General features: G+C 45.9%; 1 long non-coding RNA gene across 1 annotated transcript; it reads left to right on the top strand.

Moving 5' to 3' along the window:
* The first annotated feature begins 15,684 nt into the window (after positions 1–15,684).
* On the top strand, positions 15,685–16,766 carry LOC149325781 (uncharacterized). Its single transcript, XR_016286591.1, has 2 exons — positions 15,685–15,783; positions 16,615–16,766. It is a non-coding gene; the product is annotated as an uncharacterized LOC149325781 (long non-coding RNA).
* Positions 16,767–21,623: the final 4,857 nt, after the last annotated feature.

Below are 21,623 nucleotides of genomic sequence, written 5' to 3'. Positions count from 1 at the left end.
TGGAAAGTACATGAAGTACGTAAGTTTCGTCCACATAATTCCCAGTGGGTTCGAGTTGACTGCAAATTGTTCCATAAGCTGGCTGGATAAAGTTTAACTGGATAAAATTTGCCATATTGGTAATCTGCCTTATGATCATTCCTTGTGCCTCATCTGCATGTCATCCTAATCAAATAGCCTTTGGCGGCAGTTTTCTTGGAGCAGGCCGCACTGGACAGCTGAGAGCCGTGCCAGTCGTGCGTGCATACGGAACACATTCATGCACTCAAACAATGTTTGATGCTTGTATGAATATCACTCTTTTGGCGTCACTCCTATATGTCATATTATCTCAACCCTTCAATCGAAATGGTTTCCTACAAGCACACTCCTGTAACATCTGTTGGTGTGGAGCGTTCCTTTTCAGCTTACAAGCTTGTTCTCAATGAGAAGAGGCACAATTTTAAGCCCACCAACATGGAGACGTTGCTTGTGTGCTATTGCTTTCATGACTTTAGCAGTGATTACTATATGAACGGTGTTTATTTATTATGAGTCCCCAGTGGATGTACGTAGGCCCATGCTGAACTATATAATTATTTTCGGCATATAAAGCATCACCAGCACTAAGCGGCTACATTTTTAGCATCTCGTACTTATGGTTTCCAGACCCTTTTAATAGCAAGCACCATTTTAAGTCCGCGTGACTTCCGACACTTGGAGCCACTAACTATAAAACGCAGTTTACACAAATGGCGACACGTTTATTAATGTTAAAGCACCGTGCATGCCTGCAATAGATAAGTTTAATTCCTATGAGGATGACTCTGAACACATTTCGGATGCTTTAAAGTCACATTTGCGTCAATTGCTAAATGCACGGCCTCTTGTTTTACTATTGTGCACGACAAGCAAATTGTTTGTTTCCAGGTATGCCAACGCATTTTAAAAGGCTTTGTAACCATCTCTTTTGCTCTGCTGAAGCATGCGTGTTGTACGAAAAGCTTCACGACAGCTTTAAAAAGAGTGCTTTTAAGGTTCGCACACAATGGTTAAGATCTCAAATCATTCCGGCTGTTTTTACTTTATGGCAGATATTGCGTGCTGATGTTCGGATCTGATAAGTGCAATTTTGATGCAGTTTATAGTGCCTATTTTTCTTTTTAGGTGCCTAAAATCAAATCTTAACCACCTATTTTTGGCGCCTAAAACATGCCTTCTTGGTGCCTAAAAATCCGGCCTCTACTTATGTCTTATAAATCCCATCAACAGACTTTGTCAGCATACATGGCAATGTGTTCTCTTTTGCATTATTTGCACTAAATACTTTGAAGCATAAATGTTCCAAGAATAAAAGAAACTTTGAGATTAGTGTAATATTGTCACGTAGTTGTGATGGCTGCAGTTTGGCAGTCAGGTAGACAGCAAAACGGCTTCCAAAGAAACACTGTTGGGCTGTTTCACACCCACAAAGAACTGAACGACTCGGCAGCGGTGTAGCAACAAGCGTGCTTGGCGGTCGTCGAAGACAATGCCTGCCGCTTGTGGCCGTGCTGAATTTATAACTGACGACGAACTTTTGACAATGTGACAATATGGAGCAACCTCCCGTCACAATCTGAAGATTGGTGTAATTGCTGCTAACTGCAATGAATTTCATGGCCACAAGTTTGAAAAAAGTTAAACACACTGAAGAGCTACCTTAAAGGAATACAAAAATAAAAATACACTGAAACTACCTTCTTGAACTGCACATCATACATCACTACCAGACCAATCTCTTTCCTTCTGGTTGGGCACTTCACACAAGTATGAAACATTATTAATACTAAAGAAAACACATTGCAGAGACACATCATCAAGGGAGTGCAAACAATTATTCTGATCAGCCGGTGGGTGCTGACACTGCATGATATGTAGGACATCAAATACAAGTGGTGAAACAAGAAGCCTTTGGGAGTGAAAATATATACAGCCTGCAATCTCATAAGTTCCAAGTACATAACAATATGAGCCGTCTACCATTTTAACATAACAAGAGCTGGTCTTTTTTGGAGTCAAATAATCCGAACTTTGTATAATAATGCTGCCAGTTTGTGCTCGAAAGTACCTAGACATCTGAGGAATGCAGCCAAAGTGTGAATTGAAAATCATTTTTAGCTGCTCGGGAAATGAAGGAACAGGGTGTGGCACACCTAGAGCACATGTCTGGTAGCTGTTTGTGTGCTAAGCGCCAATATTTTTCTTGGCAAAAGCCAAATGAGCTGGGAGCTCCAAATTTCTTTCTGAGCTTCGATAGCACTGCTGCATTATGCACCGTTCAGCGACCTGCATAGGCACCAGCTTGGCTGCTGACACAAGCCGCAGTGCACGGCCAATCCCATCTTCAAAAGGAACCGTGGACACACCCCATAATGGGCCAAACATGCGCGTAGCCTTAGAAAGGTGCAGCAGCTGGTGAACATTATATGTCATAGCTGCCTCACCATAGAGCCTCGCTGCTATCCCTAGTAGCACAGTATGTAACTGCAACGTTGCCACAACATTGCCAATGTTGTACTATGTTGCGCTAACATTCTTCAACATTAGATAATGTTCCTGCAATGTTACCAAGCAACTTGCTGATAACGTTGCTCTGAAGTGGTCTTTTCACATTGCAGCAATATTGTCAAATGATGAATAAATGTTGAACCACATACGATGGCATTGCTATAACATTCATGCTATAGGTTAATCTGCCCTCTCTGGCTATTTCTGAAGCCCAAATAGAAAAGTCGGTACCAGATCACTTCCCCTCACCGTGAGAGTATTAATTTGTTTATTAATTTTTACTTCGATTGCAAGTTTGCATGTGGTGTGTATGCAAATGGTGACACTAAGGTAGAAAGATATATTTCTATCTGAAATATTTTTAAACAGCTGGAATTACTTTGTTTTTAATTAAACAGGCAGACAAAATTAAAACTGCCGAAGAAATTTAGTTCTGGTTTCACTGACGCCCTGCAGTCTAATGGTCCAAATCCAAATCCAAACCGCGGCTACTCGCGGCCGCGCCGAGAGACAAATTCCAATCCTGCGGCGTGCGCTGGTCCGAGAACTCGCGTGTCAGCGGCAGTCATGGCAAGATTTTCACGTTTTTTGTTCTTCTAGTACAGTTTTTTGGCGGTCGTCGTGCCCGCACTGCTGTGTTTCGTTGTGGTTTCACTGGAATTCAGCTGAAACAACAAAGGCTTGCCCAGAGGATGACCTCAATGGTGAGTGATTTCTAGACTTGCATTGTTGTGCTGTGACCTGTGTTGGTTGGCACAAAGCCAGTAATGTATATATGTTACCCATGCCCTGCGTGATAGTTTGATAAAGTGCTACATTCGTTGTATCATGAAGAGAATGAAGTGTTCGCTAATCGAGGTGTCATTTCGGCAACGACGCCGAAGAACAGCAGAGGCTGTTCACGACGAACTAGAAAACTGTTTTCGTCAAGGGTACCCACGATGGTGAGAGCCGGCTTTTGCGGGTACGCATCACGAAATGCTACCCTGTTTGGCAGTTGTCAGTCTTGATAATGGTCATGGCAGCAGATTGTGCGCAACAGGAGCAGAACAGTTTCAAGATGCCTTTTCATCGCATAATGTTATTTTATCCTCTTTATCAGCGCCGGTCGAGGACGCAGTTGAAAGCCGCAGTTCTCACTTGTCAGATTTTAGCACCGCTAGCAGCATCCCTGACATAGAAAGTGCAACGTAAGAGTTGGCGCGAATTTCTGACAATGAGGAGTTGGTGGGTTATGAAGATAGGATGACACCTGAGTCTGGTTCCGCTACTCAATGTCTAGAGCACGACTTGCGCGTGTGGGCAATTAATAGCCAATTGCCTGCTTCTCACCTGCATTCCCTGCTTAAAGTGCTGAAGCCATACCATCCAGAGTTACCCACGGATTCTAGAAAATTACTAAAGACGCAGAGGCATAGTGATCCAGCAGTGATGAGCGATGGTCATTACCACTACTTTGGGATTTTTCGTTCTCTGGAAGAACAAGTTGTGCATGTTCCTTAACGTCTGCACTTTGTGCGAGGGCATTACACCAGTTCTCATGCATTCTACTGGAAGATAGCATAGATCCAGCGACATTGTAAGCAAGGAACCAGAATTTATTCTTTCACTTAACACTGACGCTGCTGCATCATGCCAGTAGTGTAGTATTTGCCCTCTCATTCTTAATCAGATGTATACTCTTATAACCAACATTTATGGGACTGTGCAGCGATTTGCACCAAGGGTAAGAAAAGTGAAATATTCATTGGAATGCAATCATCCTTCATCATCATCAGCCGGACTATACTCGCAGCAGGGCGACAGCCTCTCCCATATTCCCCAAATTAGCCCTTTCCTGTGCTAGCTGCATCCACTTGACCCCTGCACCCATCATCAGTTTGTGATCTAGCTTGTGTAGCCCACGTAGAATCGGCCGTTAGCAACTATGCCTTTCAAATTGTGCACAGCAGTGAGGCTGAAAAAGACTATAGGCTGGGCCTGCCCTCTTCGCTCAGTTTACTTTGTCGGCCACCCGCCATGGTACAATTGAGGGAAGACAAAGGGAGTGATGTGCAACCACCTCCAGCCGGCTACGCCTTCATCTACAAACGCCCTTGTGGGTTTAAGCAATTGAATGGCCGTCCCCATGGCTGACACCAGTAGGTCCGCTTGTAAGGCAGGATTCAAGCGAGACAGCAGCACTGGCCATTGCTGTGAGGTGCGGGAATGAGAATTTTTGTTTGTACATTATTTGCTTGCTTTGGAGGAATTTTAGGTGGCATGAATAGTCGATGTCTTTTATGTAATGAATGCATTTTTTAGCCACTTTCACAACAATTTGTTGCTCAGGCTGTTAAAATATGCTCGCGCTGCCAGGGAAGGGCGGATTTTTTTCTCACTATTTTGGTTTGAGCCAAATGACTGGACATAAGTTCTTTGTACAGAGCTGTCCAATGTCTGTGCTCATTGAGGATTGTAAAAGATTTGTTATTAGACGTGTGCCCACCAAGATGCTTATATTAGGAAATTTTTGGTTCTTTCTTTTTTTTGCAGGGATGCAGCTTTGCTTGTCACATCATGAATTAGAAGAGACCATCATCGTGAGCACCTGGAGGCTACCAGAAGATAAGCATATTTTAGACGTGCTAAATTGTTCAGGCAAATGTTGAGAGTACTTTAAATTTGTAGTTTTCCAGTGCAACGGTGCATGACCAAAGAAGGGAAGAAGGATACTTGAAGAAAACAGCGCAGCAACAGGGACAAGAGAGAAGATGAGACAGGTGCTGACTAGCAACTGAAGGTTTATTGAAAAGGAATGCATAAAATATACTCTCTTCGCAACCAAGAGCGTGCATGAGCTGCGCAAACAACACTGATAACCTGTCAACTTCAGTCATGGTGGTCAGGATACAATAGTTCACAATCATTAACAAGGACGGATGGCCGTTCATGGCTGTGAACTGTTGAATCTTGACCACCATGACTGAAGTTGATAGCTTATAAATGTTGTTCGCGCAGCTCATGCATGCTCTTGGTTGTGAAGAGAGTATATTTTATGTGTTCCTTTTCAATAAACCTTCAGTTGCTAGTCAGCACCTGTCCCATCTTCTTTCTTGTGCCTGTTGCTGCGCTGTTTTCTTCAGCTTGCCGTTTTACTGAAGTTGGGAAGAAGGATAAAACACAGCACTCACTGACAACTGGTTATTTAACGGCGCAGACACTGCTTAAATGCCTTCAGACCAGCGGAGCAGGAAAAAAACAAACTTATCACACCTTTATCATCAAAACTATGAAAGAAACATCATTTCTGTGTTATATGATACAACTGAAGTATTGCTCGCACATTGTGAACCAGCTTTTTTAATATGATGCGTCTCTGTCCCTTCACAAGTGGCTTGCTTCTGCTAAGGATCTTCACACTTGAAAATCTCTGTACAATCACTGCAGTGCTTGACAAGTTTGGAACCTGTCCTCATTCTTTAGATCTCCTGCATGCAGTTTGCATTTACGGGCCTCTAGCATTTTGCCTCCATCGAAATGCAACCACCGCGGCCAGGATAGAACCCGTGTCTTAACAGGCCAGCAGCCGAGCACCATAACCACTGAACTGCCGTGGCGGCTCATGTATGTGTGTGTGTTCCGTAGGGCTGGAAAACTATGAACTTAAATCAGTGATGCTAACCAGGCCAACAACTAACTCTGCTGTTCATAATACCTCTGCTCCTTGTTTCTAAATGGCCAATTAGGTGGCACTGCTACTTTGTTTATTTGTTGCAATTTTGTGCACAAAATGAATGTCTTATATTTGGGAAACACAAAGTCCAGGTGGTGTATGTTTGCAAGGTGTGCTATTGTTGTGTAGATAGTTTACTGAAGTGTTTTGTATTTCTAACATGCCAGTTGAGAGGTGTGTGTGCATTTTCATGCTATGGTAATGTGCCTAGTAACTGTTTAAAACATTAGCTCTGGTTCTTGTTCCTGAGTAGCTCACATGTGTGCTGCTCATCCCTTTTTTCTTAGCTAAGCTACTTCATCAAATTGCATGTTGTAGGTGTCACCATGCATGTATATCTTAGAGCTTAAAGTAAGTGCTCTTGGAAGTCATCTTAAGGTGAATTCGCACGGTGGACTGAATTGCAAATCTTGAGGGTGAACTGTGCATTATGTGGCTTGACGTCGCGAATTGACGCCAACCAATTGGTGTCTGCAGATGGAAAGAGGAGGGCGTTTTTTTTCTATTAGGACAAGATCTGCTGTTTTCATCTCATGTGTGAATGCTTTCAGCATGCGGACACTGCCTTTACTTGAGGTGATGCTAGAGATCTTTTTGCGACCTCATCCGTTGTGTGAATATACCTTTGATGTGCATTTTGGTGTAAGGACATGAACTCTAACTAAACCTAATTCACAGAACTGGCCCCAGCAATGACATCCATCGATGGGGCGAGTGGCAGTGGGCCAGACGAGTTTGGTGAGCGAACCTTCTTGTGATGCATGCCATTTTTTATTTTTCATAATCAAATCGGCCTAAGAAACTGTTCACTGCAAACAAAGGATTTGTCCAATGAGCGCCTGTTAACCCTGTCCTGTGCCACTTGAGGGCGTCTTATCCCCTGAAACTTCTACTCTCATCCTTCCACCATCTCTGCTGTGCCCCTAACTTTGACTGTATGTGCTACATTGACCTTTCTTGAAATTGGTTACATACCCTTCCCAGGCCCCATTTCTTTCTGTACTTTTTATCTCTACTTTGTGTCGCTCTCCTACTCTACTGTGTGATTACATCTATACCTTTCGATAGCTTGCCGTCCTGCCTTCAGTTGCATTTCAAGCCTTTTCATTAAGCTTCATGTTTCTTTCCCATAGTTATCTAATAATTAAAAGCTTTTTAATTGATTGACATCCCCTTTCTTGTGAATTAACAAAATATATTAGCATTATTCTGGTTGTCTGGTACATTCACAGTTAGGCGTTGTACCGTGTACAGGTTGAAAAGTTTTCTGGCACAGTGTTCCTGCTGTCCTTCAGCAGATGCGCAGTTAATTGAACCTGACGTCTTTTTTTTTTCTTTTTGCACTGCCTATGAGGCTTGCTGTACTGCCCCTTTCATTTTTGGCAGGATATGCGATTTTTCTGAACTGCTCTCGCTCCGCAGTGTTCTGCTGTGTCTTTAAGGCTCGTTTATGGGGGTTCAACGTCCCAAAGCGACTCGGGCTATGAGGGACGTGGTAGTGGAGGGCTCCGGAAATTTCGACCAGCTGAGTTTCTTTAACGTGCACTGACATCGCACAGCACACGGGCCCCTGGAACTTCGCCTCCATCGAAATTCCATTGCCGCAGCTGGATCGAACTCTCGTCATTTGGGTCAGCAGCCAAGCGTTATAACCACTGAGCCACTGCGGCCACGGTTGTCACTTGTCACTTAGCCCTCATTATTTCACCAGTTATCTTTTTAGCCATCAGTGTTAGTGTAGTTTGAAAGGGTGTGCGCTAAAAAAGACGTACACAGGAAAAAGATAGAGACGACAAAAGAAGCCAGGCGCACATATATATCCGCTGATAAACAGATATGAGCTGCGTGATGGAGCGTGACCCCATCAACCAAACATAAGACAGCGCAAAAAATGCATATCTAAGTGACATTAAAAGAAACCCAAGAAAGTGAACATATCAAACACCTGCCGAGGTAAGGTAAAAAAGTGGGATTCGTATCGGCTGACAACAATGCATAACAACATGGGAAAACAGAGCTGTATGAAAGATGACACTGAAAAAGAGGATAACACCATAAAAAAGGCTAACAACATGACGAAATTTTTAACAAAGAACAAGTGAAAGATGGGGATAAAAACCGTGTAAAGGGTGGTAAATAAAGGCACATTGGAACATCTAAAAGGACACTAAAACATAGAGAGGCGAACGGGTTAATAGTCTAGATGTACCCATCCAGAAAGGCAAGTTCATTTCTAGACAGGTTAATGGAAGGCGTGCTAACGCACTTGTCTTTCCTGAGGTGAATAAAAAAGGCCTCGATTACTTCTCTTTCTGTCTTGTCCTGAGCCTTAGCTAGAAACTTGGTTTCATTAAACTTGGGGTAGTAGTTCTGGCAACTGCTGCAGTGTAACGGAAGGTTACCTCCAGACCTGTTCTTCATGGTGACGTTGTGCCTGCGGGCGCGCTCATTGAAACATTTCCCGGTTTGACCCACATACACTTTGCCGCACGTCAAGGGAATCTCGTACACAACATTGGCAGTGCATTGTGTGTACACGGTTTGATGCTTGATATTACAGGCCTTCTTAACACGCTTCCTGGTCACCATCGGACATAATTTCGCCAGTTTGCAAGTAGCCGAAAAAACCAGCCTAACCCCGTGACGAGACGCAACTTTCTTTAAATTGTGTGAAAGACCATGCAGGTAAGGTACCTATAACCTGCACAGGTTTCCGTTCTGTTTGATGTTTAGCATGCTCCGAGTTTTTAATTTTTTGCAAAAGGTTTTCAGACATGTTCGTGACCAGATTTGCAGGGTAACCTGCAGCAGAAATTCGGTCGATCTGGCACTGGAAACTTTCACCTATCTTGTGGCCGCAGGATTTTTCTAATGCAGATTTCATGCAAAGAGATACTATGCCAAGCTTTACCAGCTTGGAGTGGGCACTATCATAGGGCAAAAGTGACTTCTTTGAGTGCGGCTGATAAGACCAACACACATGATCATTTGTAAAAATAAGCTGTAAGTCAAGAAACTGGAGTCGATCATGATCTGCTCGTTCATGCGTGAATTTTAGACCCCTCGATGAAGAACAGAAGGTAGTGAGAATTTGGACTACAAGTGTATCAGCAGCACAGTATGAAGGTGCGTTAAGAAGGACAAGATAATCGTCGACGTATCTGAAAATACGTGTTATCCCTGTGTCCTTCAAGCTAGCTTCAAGGCGCCGGTCAAATGACGCCAGAAAAATTTCGCATAAGACCGGTGCGACTGAGGAACCTATACAAATTCCGGCTTTTTGCAAGTAAAACTCATCCTGGAAGCAAATAACAGTCGAATCCAAATAAAACAATAGTAGGTCCAGAAATTTTTCAGTTGTGACACCGGCAGAATTTTGAAACCTGACTTCGTCAAATTCTTCCAAATGTTCACGAACAGCATCCAACAACCCGTCGTGAGGCACAGAGTAAAATAAGTCCTCAACGTCAATTGAAAAACCAGTTGTGGCCGATACCTTGCCTCCCTCCAGTACCTGCACCACTTCCTTTGAGCTTCGAACGCGGTAAGGGTAAGCGCCAGCTATTCTGTCCAGTTGGCACCGAAGGAAGTCACCCACAACTTTTTGCCACGTATCCCTTTCAGACACAATGGCACGTGGTGGACAAGCAGGCTTGTGCGTTTTACCTGAAAAGAATATTTCGAGGCATCCGGTCTCAGCTCCTTTGACCACCTCGGAGCATGCTAAACATCAAACAGAACGGAAACCTGTGCAGGTTATACCTTACCTGCATGGTCTTTCACACAATTTAAAGAAAGTTGCGTCTCGTCACGGGGTTAGGCTGGTTTTTTCGGCTACTTGCAAACTGGCGAAATTATGTCCGATGGTGACCAGGAAGCGTGTTAAGAAGGCCTGTAATATCAAGCATCAAACCGTGTACACACAATGCACTGCCAATGTTGTGTACGAGATTCCCTTGACGTGCGGCAAAGTGTATGTGGGTCAAACCGGGAAATGTTTCAATGAGCGCGCCCGCAGGCACAACGTCACCATGAAGAACAGGTCTGGAGGTAACCTTCCGTTACACTGCAGCAGTTGCCAGAACTGCTACCCCAAGTTTAATGAAACCAAGTTTCTAGCTAAGGCTCAGGACAAGACAGAAAGAGAAGTAATCGAGGCCTTTTTTATTCACCTCAGGAAAGACAAGTGCGTTAGCACGCCTTCCATTAACCTGTCTAGAAATGAGCTTGCCTTTCTGGATGGGTACATCTAGACTATTAACCCGTTCGCCTCTCTATGTTTTAGTGTCCTTTTAGATGTTCCAATGTGCCTTTATTTACCACCCTTTACACGGTTTTTATCTCCATCTTTCACTTGTTCTTTGTTAAAAATTTCGTCATGTTGTTAGCCTTTTTTATGGTGTTATCCTCTTTTTCAGTGTCATCTTTCATACAGCTCTGTTTTCCCATGTTGTTATGCATTGTTGTCAGCCGATACGAATCCCACTTTTTTACCTTACCTCGGCAGGTGTTTGATAGGTTCACTTTCTTGTGTTTCTTTTAATGTCACTTAGATATGCATTTCTTGCGCTGTCTTATGTTTGGTTGATGGGGTCACGCTCCATCACGCAGCTCATATCTGTTTATCAGCGGATATATATGTGCGCCTGGCTTCTTTTGTCGTCATTAAAGTTGGAAGTTGCGCTTCTTTCCTGTCGTCTCTATCTTTTTCCCGTGTACGTCTTTTTTAGCGCACACCCTTTCAAATATGAATATGTACCAACTAGCCCGTCAAAAAGCTTTACTACTGTTAGTGTAGCAGCCGATCAACTCTTCACTGAGATGTGTTTCTCATAGTATTAATGTTTCTACAAGTTTTAATACAGCATAACCCTGCTGATGTACTCCTCACGGGACTAAAAAAAATTGGCTGTGGCTTAGCTCAGCTATGCCAGACATACGTAGCGAGAGGTAATGGACCTTCATTGGCTAGGCGAACTCGTCGAGCTGCATCTTCACGGCGTCGCTTATTCAGACGTTCTGCATGTTCTTCCTCGGTCTCGTCGCCTTTGCCTTGTTTCGTTCCAACAGCTAAGCTTGGTTTGTTTCAGCCTCTCCGACTCGCTCTCCATCTCTGGCCACAACAGCTTCAACGAACCGCCCTCTTATACAGGCCGCTGCTCATTCATTCATAAATCTTTAATCACAAGGATGACCTGAGGCCCAAGGGGGAAGTGGGTTGGTTAGGTGAAGGTGAGGGTGTCGGTCTCTGACATGAAGTCTAGCAGGGCACTGAGCTTGCGCTTGGCGTCGGTACTGGGGGCCGTCCAGTCATCGTATGTCTGGATGTGGTAGGCAGAGGTGTAGCAGGCGCAGAGGCTCGCAGTGCCAGGACAGGTCCAGATCAGGTGGTGCAAATCAACAGAGTCAGCAGGGCAATCGGGGCAGCCGATCCTGGTTCGGTGCCATCGACTCGGGATGTCCGGGGTGTACGCTGCACCGGCTCGCACCTTGTGAGCGAGAACTTGGGCCGGGCGAGAAAGTCCAGAAGGAATGGATGGAGTAATGTCTGGGACAAAGTCCCACGACAAACCCCTCTGCTCTTGTTAAAGGCGTGTGATGATAGAGTCAGGTATTATGAGCGGGATGGGAGAACAATAAGGGTGGTCCGAGTTGGTCGGCTCACGTTAAGGCAATGCCGACGGTCTTCCTCTAGCTGCGCGCCAGCAGCCTCGTGGGCAGTCCTGTTCCCGGTCCCTTGTGCGTGATTTCTGGGTGTCCAGTGAATGCATACGTAGACCTGGGAGGTCTCTTGCTGTGCCTACTGCTATCTCTGGCTCTCCTCCTCCTCTGACGTTGCACCAGATGGCGCGGCTCCATCTGGCAACGGTTGCTAGGCAGCGGCGCAAGAAGCGGTGTGACCACGGTGTGACCACCGCCGCAGTGAAAATGCTACTTTGCGACCAATAGCTCTTGCTACAAAAAAAAAATGCAAGAGCGAGGAAACATTAGAGGCAGGAAGTAGGACAAATTTAAAAATGACAGGAATGAAGAACTAAACACATTTATTGCAGTGCTGGCACTTGAAAAAATCATGCAGCATTGTCTGCTGCATTTTCTTACGTCCGGTGAGGACTACTCATTTCTCCAGAATTTACGGGGCTATGTGGCTGTTACGATCGTTGCAAACATACTTTCTGAGAATGTCTAATGCCGCTACAGTCAACATAATGGTTGGTTCCAGCGGAGGCTAGCCCTCGTCCTCTTTGTTGCCACTGCTGTGTGCATCCAGAAGTCACAAAAGATGTGATTAGGTGCGGAAGGACAAAATCAATCGCGCCAGCCACACTAACACTAGCAGCACAATTACAAAGAAACAAGGATAGGTGAAGAAAAAATTAGCTGTGGTTTAGCTCTGATTAAACATGGCGAGAAGCGGTAGCTTCATGTGGCTGCGCTTTGCAAAGCTTTGTTTGTTTCTAGTTTCTCGGCTTGTTGAAAGATTGTTGTTTCTTTGGACTTTGCCGCACGTAGCTACGTGAAACTACTGCTTCTCACCAGGTTTAACCGAAGCTAAACCACAGCTGATTTTTTCCTATACCCGTGGTGTTAGATTTTCTGCGTGTGGAGCGCTAATCTTCCTCTTTGTATTCTTCGTCTTCCTCTTGTTATTCCTCTTCAAACTCCTCTCGAAATCGCCTGTCACTGATCAATCATGAATCGCTCGAATCACAAATTACCATGATATTGCATGAGCGGCTGTGTAACCTAGCAGTTAGTACACAAGAAGCACATATACAGGGTGTCCCAGCTAAAAGTAACGAAGCTTGTAAAAAAGAGGATGATCCCTAGCCGAGTGAGACCAACTGAGGGTTGTTGCCAGTCGCGTGTCCTAGTCTGTAGTATTTTTTTTTATTATGCAAACATGATTAATTAGCAGAGACTAATTAGCTAACTTTTTAATTATTGCCTACAGGAAGAAAGTGTCAATGCAGGAGTTGTAGATCCCTTTGAAAAATAACCGTTTGCCGTGTTTGCAGCCAAGTACCACTGATACAGCTTCTTTTATTTGACTTAAAAGAAAGCCCGCGAAATACAAAAAGAGCCACGTGATAGGGAAGCAGTTTCAGCGCTCCCAGACGACCAGCCAAGCAAAGACATTCGCTTATCTTTGCAACGTTGTCCCGAACGGGGTTCGGCGTTTTGTGATGGTTGCGAGATATACGTAATTAACTCTCGCATCGGCGCTAGGGCGACCGTTTCTTCAGCGCGTGACGGTGCAAGTTAGCTGCACGGCCACATTCCTATCACTCGAGGCGAGGTTACGCGTGAAAAATCGCTCCATGCGAGCCGCGCTTCACTTCCTTGAAAAGCAGCACCCGCTCACTTTCCATGACACATAAGCAGTTCCTGGTGCATATCTCGCCACCTCCTCAAGACGCCAAAAGCTGTACGGGACAGCGTTGCAAACATAAGCGGATGTCGTTGCTTGATCGCTCGTTTGGGAGCGCTGTAACTGCTTCCCTATCACGTGGTTATTTTTGTATTTCGCGGGCTTTCTTTTAAGTCAGATAAAAGAAGTTGTATCAGTGGTACTTAGCTGCAAGCAAGGCAAACGATTATTTTTCTATGGGATCTACAACTCCCGCATTGACAATTTCTTCCTGAAAGCAATAATTAAAAAGTTAGCTAATTAGTCTTTGCTAATTAATCACGTTTGCATAATAAAAAAATACTGCAGACTAGGACACGTGACTATCAACAACCCTCAGTTGGTCTCACTCGGCTAGGGATCATCCTCTTTTTAACAAGCTTGGTTACTTTTAGCTGGGACACCCTGTATATCTCCAGTTTTATTGAATTGTCACACCGTGGGTCTGAAGCTTAGTGGTTAGCGCACCTGGCTCTCGCCCAATGGACCTGAGTTTGAATCCCACTGATTGTGAGGTTTATTTGTTTGTTTATTTTATTTGTGGCAGACTTGAAGGTCATGTTGCGTACATGGCGATCTCAGCCGTGCACCTGTAGCAGTGAAGCTACTGCTTCAAAAAAGTGCAACCACTGTGGATGATGATGGCACAGCCTGTCTGAATGCCGTCTGCCTAACACAGTGGTGCTAGACATGCCAGGCCAAGTAAAGCCGCTTTAGAAGTAAACATAAGACCGCCACCGTTTCTCATTTAGGCTGGCATGGGGTGTTATTTCACAAGTATTACTGTGTAGGAATGTGGCCGAAGTTACAATGCAACGAACAGCAGGGTTTATAATGCATGGAACCCTATTATCATCATGCCAGATCTAGACCACTACAATGTGTAGCAGCCAGGAAAATGCAGCACCCATCAACTCAGCAGCGAGGTTCTACTGTGCAAAGCTTTCACTGTTACCTTGAGAGCAAAATACTTAATTTTTTTCATTTACTTGATAGCCCACAATGTCAAACTGAACTCAGTTTGCTTTTTGCTTATATGTGCTGCTGAGGTGCATTGATATTTGTGTACTTCCTTTTCTTGTCAAAAAAGTATGCTCAGCCGAGGAGATGGAGAGCGCCGCGGACTGCCAGCTCCAGCTGCCTGGTGGGCAGGACACTGTGATAGGTTCTGCTAGGGATGATGGAAAGGTGATTGTGCGTGTTCTTAAGTCATATAGTGTATGAAATACCATAGTAGAGTGAGTGAATGATTCTTAATTAAATTGGGGCTGGTACATAGTGAAATGGGTACAGTTTAGAGGATGATGCTAGCTTACAGTAGAAACTTATACTAGTCCCAGTAAGTGTGCCGAAAAGGGTAGTGTGCAAAGCATAGATGTGTGGTTTCAGACAATATCATGTAAGGCACAGGTCAGCATTTCTAATTTGTCATTTTTGTACTTCATTACCTGACGATGCCATAATGGGTCTGCAGTTATTCTTGTCCTGAGGAAATTCTTAGTACACAAATAATTTTTGATCATGAGGAGGCTGCCTTGTTCTGTCAGGTATGCCTAGTTGTTGGTATGTGAAATTTATTCTCATTTCTGAAGTTTGTTTGAATTGGGGCAGAGAACATTATTTCAACTTTTGGCGGTATTTGACTCGGAATGAAGAGAAGCTAGAACTGTCAGAAGATTGTGCTATATATTTCATGTTGCACGCAAGCAATTTCTTTTTTTTCGAATTATAAGGCTAGAAATAAAAAATCTACTGATTTTGGACACTGCTCGCTGTAAAAGAGTGCATTCATGCCTACATAATTTTTATGTTTTTCAGCTGTTTGTTTTAAGTTATGAAATATTTAAAATCCCTTGATTCACTGCTGTTAATGTGTACAAATGCGAAATTCTCCACGTTTGCTGCAGGTCTATGGAGGCAGTGGGCTCTGGATGGAGCCTGGTGCCTGGCAGATGCTCCTGAGAGCACCAACAGACTCAATGTTCTGCCGCGGTGCTACTCAGGTGTATTGGACACCTGATGAGCTGAAGAGCCGCAGTGTGACTGGCGTGCTTTCAAATAAGTGCCAGTCTCTTGGCAGAACAGAGGCGAAACCGGCACTTACACCGGAAAAAGTCTTCTCTGAAAGGTGCTAGTGCTTTTTTTTTCTTTGCTTTGAGTAACACCTAGGCAATCAAACTTTGCTTCAGCCAAATACAGTCGCGCTCACTTACAGAAAGCGTGATAGTCATGGAGATCCTGTTCATTGTATCCGAGGTTTGTAACAACTGCAATGTCCTTATTGCATCCAAAACTGCAAAGTCGGGCAAAAGTGACGTTTAGTTTTTGCAAGGTGTGTTATGCCCATACGTTTCTTCATGCAGGCTCTATCACAGCACTTTCAGAGATCTCCACACTGTTTGTGTGGCTCTCGCTAAGATCCGTTCTGCCAGTAACCTGATTTATCTATTTGGTTGTGAAATTAGCATTCTCAACGACTGGTGGCAAGTCATTGTGCGCGTTCTCCGATCTTGCTGCGACAAAGATAGTGCAATTGACATATCTGCACAGAATGTATAAATAGCATTGCCCGTTGTTTCGAGTAATCTCTGTCTTTGGTTTTCATGCAAGCATCTCAATGCATCCAACAACACACAGCAGACGCGGAGTGGGTAGGCCCATGTGTCGTCAGCAATCAGAGGTTGCCAGACAAGCAGTCAGTTCGCAAAGGAAACGAAAATCGTTTTAAAGATATCTGCCGCACGGAATCAACTGAAAGTTTTGGGTATTGTAATTTAATGTGTTGGGAATTAAATGCTACAACAAGGGTATGCACGAAAGTAGGCTTCATGGCCCCTTTAATGGCGAACATTCGTTTCTGTGTTTTTACAATGAGAGTGGTAATTCTGAATCTCACCTTTGCATTTATCATGTATCTAGTTGTGTTCAAATGTGGCCTATTTTGTGTTCTATTGTGCAGCTCTGTTTCATATCTACATGGGAGACATACCAAAGGAGCTCGCAGAGAAGAGACTGAAAGCCGTGCGCATGCACCTCTCACATCTCACAGAAGCTGGGGGACGTGCAACGAAAAATTGGAGGTCATGATGTATAAATTTATTTTGCCACTTACCTATGCCGAAGCCGTCAGGCGTCCCCGCCCAGAAACGTTCGTTTCGTACCAGCATCCACCGCAGTCGACACCATTTCGTCCTGCCTGGCCACCACCGCAACGTTTCCGTCCATGGCGGACACCGGACAACCTACCCATTTGTTATGTCTGCGGCATTCCTGGCCATGTGATGCGTCCCTGCCGCCGCCAAGTGTTGTCCCCTGCTGCCAATACTGACCCTCGAGGTTACGCCTATGCCCCTCCCCAGCCTTTTCACCGCACTTCGCCTTCTGAGACCACTGCTTCCTCCGATCTCAGGCCGTCTATTCGCCGCCGTGCTCCATCTCCGCGTCGTCGCTCGGTTTCCCCGATGCGCCGTCGTCCCTCTTCCCCCTTCGGAAAACTAGTGCCCGCAGTTCCGGAGGCAAGAACTGCTTGCTCGTCACCAAGCTCAAGACCTCGACTTTCTCCGACAAATTTGATCGCGGTTTCTGTGGAGGGCACCGATGCTTTCGCGCTTGTTGACACCAGTGCTGCTGTATCTGTACTAAGTGAGAAATTGTGCCGCCAGTTACGAAAAGTGATGACTCCGCTATATGGTTTTATGCTTCGCGCCGCTAATTCGCAACTTATTGCGCCTTTGGGGGCATGTACAGCCCGAGTTACTATTCAGGACGTTCTGTATATTGTTGAATTCATCGTCTTCCCATGGCCGTCTCACGACGTCATCTTAGGCTGGGACTTTCTCTCCCAACATGACGTTGTCATCGACTGCGCTCGTTCCGAAGTCGCCCTTCTTCCCTTCGGCGACGACTCTGTGAACGCTTCCACTAACTTGTGCTCCAAGCTGACTGTGGCTGATGACGTCATGATCCCGCCGTGCTCTGCTGTGCTCGCCTCTGTTCATTGCGACTCTGGATCCAACGGCCCTGTCATCTTCATCCCGTCCGACTCCTCTGCTTCTCGCCACTGTCTACCCCTGCCATTCGCCGTGCTTGCCGTCTCAGCCGGCTGCAGCGCCTTGCCCCTGACGAATCCATTCCTGTGCCCCTCCACTCTTCTTCATGGTGAATGCTTGGGATGTGTCCAGCCTTTCGCTTCCGTCGTCGCCTGGGACCCTTCTGAGGACGACTCCTGCCGCCTGCAAGTGTCTTCACTTACTTCCTCCTCACCGTCTCCTCAACCCGTTCCCGAGGCCGTCTTTGTGGGCTCAATCGACACAAATCTTTCGCCACCGGAGAAGACCCAGCTTGCGGTCCTGCTAGATAAGTTTCGGTCATCGTTTGACTTCTCTCACCACCGTTTTGGTCGCACTTCAGCTGTTACCCATCGGATCGACTCTGGTGCCCATTCGCCGTTGTGCCAACGCCCATATCGCGTCTCGGCCACCGAACGCCAGGTTATCGACACCCAGGTCAATGATATGCTGCAGCGTGGCGTCATACAACCACCACACAGTCCTTGGGCTTCCCCCGTCGTCCTTGTCACCAAGAAAGACGGCTCTATCCGCTTTTGCGTTGACTACTGGCGCCTCAACAAAATCACCCGAAAAGACGCCTCTCCGCTACCCCGCACCTCCACCAAGATGTAACGGCCTTTATTGACAGTTGTGAAGGCCGGTTAGAGCGGGCAAGGACAGGTCCGGTCCCGGAACAGTTCACGCTCTCGTCTCGCGCCGCGCGTCGGCTCTGCTGCTTCAGCTGCCGATCGTCGTCTTCTCATCTCGCGCCTCGCCTCGGTTCTGCTGCTCTGACTGCTGATCATCTTCCTCTTTACAGGTTTCTATTTTATAATAAAGCTTTCGTTTGCCCTAAATCTGGTTGTCAGTATATATATCGTAGGGCATTACAGACCCTTTTGGCCAGCTTAATTGGAAAATATTATTAGTAGCAGGCGCTGCCTTTTTGCAACAGCTTGCGATGCACTAATCGAAGAAGCTATGTTATCATGCGCAATGTGCAGCACACATTTCTGAGTGATGAAAAAACTTATCTATGGTGCGCCATTAGGACTGGCGTCCCTCATTAGGCCTAACACTATCCCGATACCTGCAAGCAGGATCTGTGCCAACAGGCCGACGCCATTAGAACCAACAGGTCTGACACCGACAGGTCCATCACCATCAGGCCATCACCAACAGGCCCGACAGGCCCAACACCAACAGGCCCGACAGGCCCAACACCAACAGCCCAACAGGCCCAACACTAACAGCCCAACAGGCCCATCACCAACAGCCCAACAGGCCCAAATTACGGGTTCCTTCAGCCTTCAGACCGATAGGCTGAAGGAATTTTTGACTGGGTTTTATGTGTTGATATGCGTCCGCGACACTGCTCGTGGCTAGTTTTCGTACTGTTTCACAAGGGCCTGCGCCCTTACCTTCCTGCGGGCGTCGTCTTTGTCTGACACCATATTCTTCGCTACTGGTCTAGCAACTATTCAACTGGTAATGTCGACTGATAAATCTCATGTTTGACATACCTCCTCAGCAGGGTGGATGGAGAGTTTGTGGAGAATTACGCGTCCGGCAGCTGTCGCGACAAGCGGGTAACTTGTGCCATCATATGGGCTTCTATTAGATCAGCGAGCGTGCTAACTACATCAGTTGACCTCAGATGGCGTATGCCGGCAGGCCAAGGGACGCCTTGTATGCTGTTATAATGATGCTATTAAGAGCGTATTCGTCCCTGCAACGCAGATGCTAGTACGGTCAGGCGTACGTGATTCGACTTATTAAGAATGATTGCATGATCCTGCATTGGTAGGCTTTTCTCATGCCCCTGCGACGAACGGCAATGCGCCTCACCAGCCCGCGTGTCTGGTGCGCCGTGACGCGTAGGCGGCGGATCCCTTCCGTGTTGAGAGTATTCTTCTAATACACATGCCAAGAACCCTGACCATGGCTACCAGCGGTTAAGAAGAACTTCTTGTTGGGCGAGTTGGTGCATACTGTTGTAGGTACGAATTGCGCACAAAAGACACACACAGGAAAAACACGAGGGAGACTGAAAGAGCGCAAACTATCAACTGGTGTTTATTCGATTCAGTGCCGCTTTATAGGCAGTGTGTACACGTGCCTACAAAGACGGGAAGGAAAGGATAAGGAGGCAAATCAACCCTGCGCGACAATCCATCAAAACCGCTCCAAAAAATTCTTTTCCGCGTTGTACAATGAAACGGAGGTGTCACTCACACAATTATCACCTCTTGCCTTGATGTGGTATGCCTCTAGAAGTTCACGGGAAACTTTGTCATTACTCCTGCCCAGAATTCTGATATTATTCAGCAGTGGCTCACAACCGGTGCATGCAATGCAATGAGCCGGCAAATTTGCTCCTTCTCTATTCCTAATTGAACGCTGATGCTCCCCTGCGCGTTCATTCACGCAGCGTCCTGTCTGGCCCACATACACGCGACCACACTTGAGCGGGATGAGATACACAACGCCCGTGGCGCATTTTACGAATTGTGCCGCATGCTTTATCACGCATGCTCTTCGTCGAGCGCCTTCCGCGCTGATCCTTGGGCACAACCCGGCGAGCTTGCGTGGCGCCGAAAACACCACAGGGACGCCATGCCTATTTGCCACTTTTTTCATGTTGTGGGCCACCTTGTGCATATACGGGATGACCGTAGTCTTTCTTCGCGGCAATCGCTCCTCGTTGTTGGCGCGGTTTCCTTTTTTTACCTTCCGAAGAAGGTTCTCGGCCACAGCGGAGATGACCTCGCAGGGGAAACCGGCTGAAAGCAGCCTGTTTATCTGATTGTGAAAGCTGGTGCGCATTGCATGCGGGCATGATTTCGTCAAAGAAGATTCCAGGCACGAGCTAACTATGGCTCTCTTAACTATCTTAGAGTGGGCAGAATCATAGGGAAGAAGCCCTTTCTGCGCTCTCGGTGCGTAGTGCCAGCAGATGTGATGCAAACCAATCTCTAGGTTCAGATCTAAAAATTGCAACGAACCATGGTTCGGAAGTTCGTGCGTAAAATTTAAACCCTTCCCATAACGTTTAAAAAGAGTTAAAATGCTATCCACTGAATGAGTGGGGGTCAAGGTTTTTTGTTTAGATAAAACAATTAGAAAATCGTCAACGGCACTGAATCGAATAAACACCAGTTGATAGTTTGCGCTCTTTCAGTCTCCCTCGTGTTTTTCCTGTGTGTGTCTTTTGTGCGCAATTCGTACCTACAACAGCTACCAGCGGTATTGGATGGTTGTCAATGTGCAGCTGGATAGGTTCCCGAGGGTCGGGTGCTGCCTGTGAGGCTTGTTTGTTCCTGTCAACGAAGAGTTCAGATTTAGCCGGTGAACACGCAAGGCCGTTCCCTGTGTACCCATCAGTTCAATCGTAAATATTATAAATTCTTTCTACAGTGTGCTCGTATGCGATCTGCCACCGTTGTATGCATGTGTTTATTTTATTATTAAGGCGGAAGCCTTTAATGTCTCATCGTTGTAAGCAGCAGTTGTCGACAGAAAATGTCACGCTTTTCAATTGGTGGAAACGGTCGTGACGTCACAGTGCGCGAATTTCAAACGGGGCTAATTGTACTTGTGCTAGTAACCATGCAACCAATTGAAGGGATCGTACAGTGATGCTCCATGTAAGTGGGAGTGAGCTTAGTTAATTGCTTAATTACCCAATTAGCCTAATTAGCTTTACTAGTCAGGCCATATAAATAAATAAAATTGATTAAGAAATTGGTCGTGCTCAGGAATCGAACCGCGGCCTCGGGCGTGAGAGACGAGCATGCTATCCACTCCGCCATGCCAGCTCGAAATTTGTAACGAACAAAGGCGCGTCTAGTGAATACAGTGTCTTCGCTCACTATCATCCTCCCCCCTTCCCTTCCGGCCAGGTTTAGGTGTCCACCGA

Source organism: Amblyomma mixtum, chromosome 10 (assembly GCF_055824585.1).
Source record: "Amblyomma mixtum isolate Tamu chromosome 10, ASM5582458v1, whole genome shotgun sequence".
Classification (NCBI taxonomy): Eukaryota; Metazoa; Arthropoda; class Arachnida; order Ixodida; family Ixodidae; genus Amblyomma; species Amblyomma mixtum.
Note: the sequence above shows the minus strand (reverse complement) of the source record. Positions and strands in the feature narration are given on the sequence as shown.